Source organism: Cheilinus undulatus, linkage group 13, assembly GCF_018320785.1.
Source record: "Cheilinus undulatus linkage group 13, ASM1832078v1, whole genome shotgun sequence".
Taxonomy (NCBI): Eukaryota; Metazoa; Chordata; class Actinopteri; order Labriformes; family Labridae; genus Cheilinus; species Cheilinus undulatus.
The window spans coordinates 2,483,874-2,495,062 of record NC_054877.1 but is presented as its reverse complement, the minus strand read 5'-3'; positions in this window follow the sequence as shown (position 1 = coordinate 2,495,062).

Here is an 11,189-nt window from a genome sequence, read left to right as displayed (position 1 = left end):
CTAACAAAAATAGATCTGTGATGACTAAAACTGACAAAAACTAGACTAACAAAAATAGATCTGTGAGGACTAAAACTGACAAAAACTAGACTAACAAAAATAGATCTGTGAGGACTAAAACTGACAAAAACTAGACTAACAAAAATAGATCTGTGATGACTAAAACTGACAAAAACTAGACTAACAAAAATAGATCTGTGATGACTAAAACTGACAAAAACTAGACTGACAAAAATAGATCTGTGATGACTAAAACTGACAAAAACTAGACTAACAAAAATAGATCTGTGAGGACTAAAACTGACAAAAACTAGACTAAGACTAACAAAAATAGATCTGTGAGGACTAAAACTGACAAAAACTAGACTAAGACTAACAAAAATAGATCTGTGAGGACTAAAACTGACAAAAACTAGACTAACAAAAATAGATCTGTGAGGACTAAAACTGACAAAAACTAGACTGACAAAAAAGAGATCTGTGATGACTAAAACTGACAAAAACTAGTGTAACAAAAATAGATCTGTGAGAACTAAAACTGACAAAAACTAGACTGACAAAAAAGAGATCTGTGATGACTAAAACTGACAAAACTAGACTAACAAAAATAGATCTGTGATGACTAAAACTGACAAAAACTAGACTAAGACTAACAAAAATAGATCTGTGATGACTAAAACTGACAAAAACTAGACTAACAAAAATAGATCTGTGATGACTAAAACTGACAAAAACTAGACTGACAAAAATAGATCTGTGATGACTAAAACTGACAAAAACTAGACTAACAAAAATAGATCTGTGATGACTAAAACTGACAAAAACTAGACTGAGACTAACAAAAAAAGATCTGTGATGACTAAAACTGACAAAAACTAGACTAAGACTAACAAAAATAGATCTGTGTTGACTAAAACTGACAAAAACTAGACTAACAAAAATAGATCTGTGAGGACTAAAACTGACAGAAACTAGACTAAGACTAACAAAAATAGATCTGTGAGGACTAAAACTACAAAAACTAGACTAACAAAAATAGATCTGTGAGGACTAAAACTGACAAAAACTAGACTAACAAAAATAGATCTGTGATGACTAAAACTGACAAAAACTAGACTAACAAAAATAGATCTGTGATGACTAAAACTGACAAAAACTAGACTGACAAAAATAGATCTGTGATGACTAAAACTGACAAAAACTAGACTAACAAAAATAGATCTGTGAGGACTAAAACTGACAAAAACTAGACTGACAAAAATAGATCTGTGATGACTAAAACTGACAAAAACTAGACTAAGACTAACAAAAATAGATCTGTGATGACTAAAACTGACAAAAACTAGACTAAGACTAACAAAAATAGATCTGTGATGACTAAAACTGACAAAAACTAGACTAACAAAAATAGATCTGTGAGGACTAAAACTGACAAAAACTAGACTAACAAAAATAGATCTGTGATGACTAAAACTCACAAAAACTAGACTAACAAAAATAGATCTGTGAGGACTAAAACTGACAAAAACTAGACTGACAAAAATAGATCTGTGAGGACTAAAACTGACAGAACCTAGACTAAGACTAACAAAAATAGATCTGTGAGGACTAAAACTGACAAAAACTAGACTAAGACTAACAAAAATAGATCTGTGATGACTAAAACTGACAGAACCTAGACTAAGACTGACAAAAATAGATCTGTGATGACTAAAACTGACAAAAACTAGACTAAGACTAACAAAAATAGATCTGTGATGACTAAAACTGACAAAAACTAGACTAAGACTAACAAAAATAGATCTGTGATGACTAAAACTGACAAAAACTAGACTAAGACTAACAAAAATAGATCTGTGAGGACTAAAACTGACAAAAACTAGACTAAGACTAACAAAGATAGATCTGTGATGACTAAAACTGACAAAAACTAGACTAACAAAAATAGATCTGTGAGGACTAAAACTGACAAAAACTAGACTAACAAAAATAGATCTGTGATGACTAAAACTGACAAAAACTAGACTGACAAAAATAGATCTGTGATGACTAAAACTGATAAAAACTAGACTAAGACTAACAAAGATAGATCTGTGATGACTAAAACTGACAAAAACTAGACTGAGACTAACAAAAATAGATCTGTGATGACTAAAACTGACAAAAACTAGACTAACAAAAATAGATCTGTGATGACTAAAACTGACAAAAACTAGACTAACAAAAATAGATCTGTGAGGACTAAAACTGACAAAAACTAGACTGACAAAAATAGATCTGTGATGACTAAAACTGACAAAAACTAGACTAAGACTAACAAAAATAGATCTGTGATGACTAAAACTGACAAAAACTAGACTAACAAAAATAGATCTGTGATGACTAAAACTGACAGAAACTAGACTAACAAAAATAGATCTGTGATGACTAAAACTGACAAAAACTAGACTAAGACTAACAAAAATAGATCTGTGATGACTAAAACTGACAAAAACTAGACTAACAAAAATAGATCTGTGATGACTAAAACTGACAAAAACTAGACTAACAAAAATAGATCTGTGATGACTAAAACTGACAAAAACTAGACTAAGACTGACAAAGATAGATCTGTGATGACTAAAACTGACAAAAACTAGACAAAGACTAACAAAAATAGATCTGTGAGGACTAAAACTGACAGAAACTAGACTAACAAAAATAGATCTGTGATGACTAAAACTGATAAAAACTAGACTAACAAAAATAGATCTGTGAGGACTAAAACTGACAGAAACTAGACTAACAAAAATAGATCTGTGATGACTAAAATTGACAAAAACTAGACTAACAAAAATAGATCTGTGATGACTAAAACTGACAAAAACTAGACTAAGACTAACAAAAATAGATCTGTGAGGACTAAAACTGACAAAAACTAGACTAACAAAAATAGATCTGTGATGACTAAAACTGACAAAAACTAGACTAACAAAAATAGATCTGTGAGGACTAAAACTGACAAAAACTAGACTAACAAAAATAGATCTGTGATGACTAAAACTGACAAAAACTAGACTAAGACTAACAAAAATAGATCTGTGATGACTAAAACTGACAAAAACTAGACTAACAAAAATAGATCTGTGATGACTAAAACTGACAAAAACTAGACTAACAAAAATAGATCTGTGATGACTAAAACTGACAAAAACTAGACTAAGACTAACAAAAATAGATCTGTGATGACTAAAACTGACAAAAACTAGACTAAGACTAACAAGAATAGATCTGTCATGACTAAAACTGACAAAAACCAGACTAACAAAAATAGATCTGTGAGGACTAAAACTGACAAAAACTAGACTAAGACTAACAAAAATAGATCTGTGATGACTAAAACTGACAAAAACTAGACTAAGACTAACAAAAATAGATCTGTGATGACTAAAACTGACAAAAACTAGACTAACAAAAATAGATCTGTGATGACTAAAACTGACAAAAACTAGACTAAGACTAACAAAAATAGATCTGTGATGACTAAAACTGACAAAAACTAGACTAAGACTAACAAAAATAGATCTGTGATGACTAAAACTGACAAAACTAGAGTAAGACTAACAAAAATAGATCTGTGATGACTAAAACTGACAAAAACTAGACTAACAAAAATAGATCTGTGATGACTAAAACTGACAAAAACTAGACTAAGACTAACAAAAATAGATCTGTGATGACTAAAACTGACAAAAACTAGACTAAGACTAACAAAAATAGATCTGTGATGACTAAAACTGACAAAAACTAGACTAAGACTAACAAAAATAGATCTGTGATGACTAAAACTGACAAAAACTAGACTAACAAAAATAGATCTGTGATGACTAAAACTGACAAAAACTAGACTAAGACTAACAAAAATAGATCTGTGAGGACTAAAACTGACAAAAACTAGACTAACAAAAATAGATCTGAGATGACTAAAACTGACAAAACTAGACTAACAAAAATAGATCTGTGATGACTAAAACTGACAAAAACTAGACTAAGACTAACAAAAATAGATCTGTGATGACTAAAACTGACAAAAACTAGACTAAGACTAACAAAAATAGATCTGTGAGGACTAAAACTGACAAAAACTAGACTAACAAAAATAGATCTGTGATGACTAAAACTCACAAAAACTAGACTAACAAAAATAGATCTGTGATGACTAAAACTGACAAAAACTAGACTAAGACTAACAAAAATAGATCTGTGAGGACTAAAACTGACAAAAACTAGACTAACAAAAATAGATCTGTGATGACTAAAACTGACAAAAACTAGACTAACAAAAATAGATCTGTGATGACTAAAACTGACAAAAACTAGACTAACAAAAATAGATCTGTGAGGACTAAAACTGACAAAAACTAGACTAAGACTAACAAAAATAGATCTGTGATGACTAAAACTGACAAAAACTAGACTAACAAAAATAGATCTGTGATGACTAAAACTGACAAAAACTAGACTAACAAAAATAGATCTGTGATGACTAAAACTGACAAAAACTAGACTAAGACTAACAAAAATAGATCTGTGATGACTAAAACTGACAAAAACTAGACTAAGACTAACAAAAATAGATCTGTGATGACTAAAACTGACAAAAACTAGACTAACAAAAATAGATCTGTGAGGACTAAAACTGACAAAAACTAGACTAACAAAAATAGATCTGTGATGACTAAAACTGACAAAAACTAGACTAACAAAAATAGATCTGTGATGACTAAAACTGACAAAAACTAGACTAACAAAAATAGATCTGTGATGACTAAAACTGACAAAAACTAGACTAACAAAAATAGATCTGTGATGACTAAAACTGACAAAAACTAGACTAACAAAAATAGATCTGTGATGACTAAAACTGACAAAAACTAGACTAACAAAAATAGATCTGTGATGACTAAAACTGACAAAAACTAGACTAACAAAAATAGATCTGTGATGACTAAAACTGACAAAAACTAGACTAACAAAAATAGATCTGTGATGACTAAAACTGACAAAAACTAGACTAACAAAAATAGATCTGTGATGACTAAAACTGACAAAAACTAGACTAAGACTAACAAAAATAGATCTGTGATGACTAAAACTGACAAAAACTAGACTAACAAAAATAGATCTGTGATGACTAAAACTGACAAAAACTAGACTAAGACTAACAAAAATAGATCTGTGATGACTAAAACTGACAAAAACTAGACTAAGACTAACAAAAATAGATCTGTGATGACTAAAACTGACAAAAACTAGACTAACAAAAATAGATCTGTGATGACTAAAACTGACAAAAACTAGACTAACAAAAATAGATCTGTGAGGACTAAAACTGACAAAAACTAGTGTAACAAAAATAGATCTGTGAGGACTAAAACTGACAAAAACTAGACTAACAAAAATAGATCTGTGAGGACTAAAACTGACAAAAACTAGACTAACAAAAATAGATCTGTGATGACTAAAACTGACAAAAACTAGACTAAGACTAACAAAAATAGATCTGTGATGACTAAAACTGACAAAAACTAGACTAACAAAAATAGATCTGTGATGACTAAAACTGACAAAAACTAGACTAAGACTAACAAAAATAGATCTGTGATGACTAAAACTGACAAAAACTAGACTAAGACTAACAAAAATAGATCTGTGATGACTAAAACTGACAAAAACTAGACTAAGACTAACAAAAATAGATCTGTGATGACTAAAACTGACAAAAACTAGACTAACAAAAATAGATCTGTGATGACTAAAACTGACAAAACTAGACTAAGACTAACAAAAATAGATCTGTGATGACTAAAACTGACAACAACTAGACTAACAAAAATAGATCTGTGATGACTAAAACTGACAAAAACTAGACTAACAAAAATAGATCTGTGATGACTAAAACTGACAAAAACTAGACTAACAAAAATAGATCTGTGATGACTAAAACTGACAAAAACTAGACTAACAAAAATAGATCTGTGATGACTAAAACTGACAAAAACTAGACTAACAAAAATAGATCTGTGATGACTAAAACTGACAAAAACTAGACTAACAAAAATAGATCTGTGATGACTAAAACTGACAAAAACTAGACTAAGACTAACAAAAATAGATCTGTGATGACTAAAACTGACAAAAACTAGACTAAGACTAACAAAAATAGATCTGTGATGACTAAAACTGACAAAAACTAGACTAACAAAAATAGATCTGTGATGACTAAAACTGACAAAAACTAGACTAACAAAAATAGATCTGTGATGACTAAAACTGACAAAAACTAGACTAACAAAAATAGATCTGTGATGACTAAAACTGACAAAAACTAGACTAAGACTAACAAAAATAGATCTGTGAGGACTAAAACTGACAAAAACTAGACTAACAAAAATAGATCTGTGATGACTAAAACTCACAAAAACTAGACTAACAAAAATAGATCTGTGAGGACTAAAACTGACAAAAACTAGACTAACAAAAATAGATCTGTGATGACTAAAACTGACAAAAACTAGACTAACAAAAATAGATCTGTGATGACTAAAACTGACAAAAACTAGACTAACAAAAATAGATCTGTGATGACTAAAACTGACAAAAACTAGACTAAGACTAACAAAAATAGATCTGTGATGACTAAAACTGACAAAACTAGACTAAGACTAACAAAAATAGATCTGTGATGACTAAAACTGACAAAAACTAGACTAAGACTAACAAAAATAGATCTGTGATGACTAAAACTGACAAAAACTAGACTAACAAAAATAGATCTGTGATGACTAAAACTGACAAAAACTAGACTAACAAAAATAGATCTGTGATGACTAAAACTGACAAAAACTAGACTAACAAAAATAGATCTGTGATGACTAAAACTGACAAAAACTAGACTAACAAAAATAGATCTGTGATGACTAAAACTGACAAAAACTAGACTAACAAAAATAGATCTGTGAGGACTAAAACTGACAAAAACTAGACTAACAAAAATAGATCTGTGATGACTAAAACTGACAAAAACTAGACTAACAAAAATAGATCTGTGATGACTAAAACTGACAAAAACTAGACTAACAAAAATAGATCTGTGATGACTAAAACTGACAAAAACTAGACTAAGACTAACAAAAATAGATCTGTGATGACTAAAACTGACAAAAACTAGACTAAGACTAACAAAAATAGATCTGTGATGACTAAAACTGACAAAAACTAGACTAACAAAAATAGATCTGTGAGGACTAAAACTGACAAAAACTAGACTGACAAAAATAGATCTGTGATGACTAAAACTGATAAAAACTAGACTAAGACTAACAAAGATAGATCTGTGATGACTAAAACTGACAAAAACCAGACAAAGACTAACAAGAATAGATCTGTGAGGACTAAAACTGACAGAAACTAGACTGACAAAAATAGATCTGTGATGACTAAAACTGACAAAAACTAGACAAAGACTGGCAAAAATAGATCTGTGATGACTAATACTGACAAAAACTAGACTAACAAAAATAGATCTGTGAGGACTAAAACTGACAAAAACTAGACTGACAAAAATAGATCTGTGATGACTAAAACTGATAAAAACTAGACTAAGACTAACAAAGATAGATCTGTGATGACTAAAACTGACAAAAACCAGACAAAGACTAACAAAAATAGATCTGTGAGGACTAAAACTGACAGAAACTAGACTGACAAAAATAGATCTGTGATGACTAAAACTGACAAAAACTAGACTAAGACTAACAAAAATAGATCTGTGATGACTAAAACTGACAAAAACTAGACTAACAAAAATAGATCTGTGATGACTAAAACTGACAACAACTAGACTAACAAAGATAGATCTGTGATGACTAAAACTGACAAAAACTAGACTAACAAAAATAGATCTGTGATGACTAAAACTGACAAAAACTACACTAAAAAAATTAGATCTGATATTACTAAAACTTACAAAACTAGACTAACAAAAATAGATCTGTGATGACTAAAACTGACAAAAACTAGACTAACAAAAATAGATCTGTGAGGACTAAAACTGACAAAACTAGAGTAAGACTAACAAAAATAGATCTGTGATGACTAAAACTGACAAAAACTAGACTAACAAAAATAGATCTGTGAGGACTAAAACTGACAAAAACTAGACTGACAAAAAAGAGATCTGTGATGACTAAAACTGACAAAAACTAGTAAAACAAAAATAGATCTGTGATGACTAAAACTGACAAAACTAGACTAACAAAAATAGATCTGTGATGACTAAAACTGACAAAAACTAGACTAACAAAAATAGATCTGTGATGACTAAAACTGACAAAAACTAGACTAAGACTAACAAAAATAGATCTGTGATGACTAAAACTGACAAAAACTAGACTAACAAAAATAGATCTGTGATGACTAAAACTGACAAAAACTAGACTAACAAAAATAGATCTGTGATGACTAAAACTGACAAAAACTAGACTAAGACTAACAAAAATAGATCTGTGATGACTAAAACTGACAAAAACTAGACTAAGACTAACAAAAATAGATCTGTGATGACTAAAACTGACAAAAACTAGACTAACAAAAATAGATCTGTGATGACTAAAACTGACAAAAACTAGACTAAGACTAACAAAAATAGATCTGTGATGACTAAAACTGACAAAAACTAGACTGAGACTAACAAAAATAGATCTGTGATGACTAAAACTGAAAAAAACTATAATAACAAAAATAGATCTGTGATGACTAAAACTGACAAAAACTAGACTGAGACTAACAAAAATAGATCTGTGATGACTAAAACTGACAAAAACTAGACTAAGACTAACAAAAATAGATCTGTGATGACTAAAACTGACAAAAACTAGACTAACAAAAATAGATCTGTGATGACTAAAACTGACAAAAACTAGACTAACAAAAATAGATCTGTGATGACTAAAACTGACAAAAACTAGACTAACAAAAATAGATCTGTGATGACTAAAACTGACAAAAACTAGACTAAGACTAACAAAAATAGATCTGTGATGACTAAAACTGACAAAAACTAGACTAAGACTAACAAAAATAGATCTGTGATGACTAAAACTGACAAAAACTAGACTAACAAAAATAGATCTGTGATGACTAAAACTGACAAAAACTAGACTAAGACTAACAAAAATAGATCTGTGATGACTAAAACTGACAAAAACTAGACTAACAAAAATAGATCTGTGATGACTAAAACTGACAAAAACTAGACTAACAAAAATAGATCTGTGATGACTAAAACTGACAAAAACTAGACTAAGACTAACAAAAATAGATCTGTGATGACTAAAACTGACAAAACTAGAGTAAGACTAACAAAAATAGATCTGTGATGACTAAAACTGACAAAAACTAGACTAACAAAAATAGATCTGTGAGGACTAAAACTGACAAAAACTAGACTAACAAAAATAGATCTGTGATGACTAAAACTGACAAAAACTAGACTAAGACTAACAAAAATAGATCTGTGAGGACTAAAACTGACAAAAACTAGACTAACAAAAATAGATCTGTGATGACTAAAACTCACAAAAACTAGACTAACAAAAATAGATCTGTGAGGACTAAAACTGACAAAAACTAGACTGACAAAAATAGATCTGTGATGACTAAAACTGACAAAAACTAGACTAAGACTAACAAAAATAGATCTGTGATGACTAAAACTGACAAAAACTAGACTAAGACTAACAAAAATAGATCTGTGATGACTAAAACTGACAACTAGACTAAGACTAACAAAAATAGATCCGTGATGACTAAAACTGACAAAAACTAGACTAAGACTAACAAAAATAGATCTGTGAGGACTAAAACTGACAAAAACTAGACTAAGACTAACAAAGATAGATCTGTGATGACTAAAACTGACAAAAACTAGACTAACAAAAATAGATCTGTGATGACTAAAACTGACAAAAACTAGACTAACAAAAATAGATCTGTGATGACTAAAACTGACAAAAACTAGACTAACAAAAATAGATCTGTGATGACTAAAACTGACAAAAATTAGACTAAGACTAACAAAAATAGATCTGTGATGACTAAAACTGACAAAAACTAGACTAAGACTAACAAAAATAGATCTGTGATGACTAAAACTGACAAAAACTAGACTAAGACTAACAAAAATAGATCTGTGATGACTAAAACTGACTAAAACTAGACTAACAAAAATAGATCTGTGATGACTAAAACTGACAAAAACTAGACTAACAAAAATAGATCTGTGATGACTAAAACTGACAAAAACTAGACTAAGACTAACAAAAATAGATCTGTGATGACTAAAACTGACAAAAACTAGACTAACAAAAATAGATCTGTGATGACTAAAACTGACAAAAACTAGACTAACAAAAATAGATCTGTGATGACTAAAACTGACAAAAACTAGACTAACAAAAATAGATCTGTGATGACTAAAACTGACAAAAACTAGACTAAGACTAACAAAAATAGATCTGTGATGACTAAAACTGACAACTAGACTAAGACTAACAAAAATAGATCTGTGATGACTAAAACTCACAAAAACTAGACTAAGACTAACAAAAATAGATCTGTGAGGACTAAAACTGACAAAAACTAGACTAAGACTAACAAAAATAGATCTGTGATGACTAAAACTCACAAAAACTAGACTAACAAAAATAGATCTGTGATGACTAAAACTGACAAAAACTAGACTAAGACTAACAAAAATAGATCTGTGATGACTAAAACTGACAAAAACTAGACTAAGACTAACAAAAATAGATCTGTGATGACTAAAACTGACAAAAACTAGACTAAGACTAACAAAAATAGATCTGTGATGACTAAAACTGACAAAAACTAGACTAACAAAAATAGATCTGTGATGACTAAAACTGACAAAAACTAGACTAACAAAAATAGATCTGTGATGACTAAAACTGACAAAAACTAGACTAACAAAAATAGATCTGTGATGACTAAAACTGACAAAAACTAGACTAACAAAAATAGATCTGTGATGACTAAAACTGACAAAAACTAGACTAACAAAAATAGATCTGTGATGACTAAAACTGACAACAACTAGACTAACAAAAATAGATCTGTGATGACTAAAA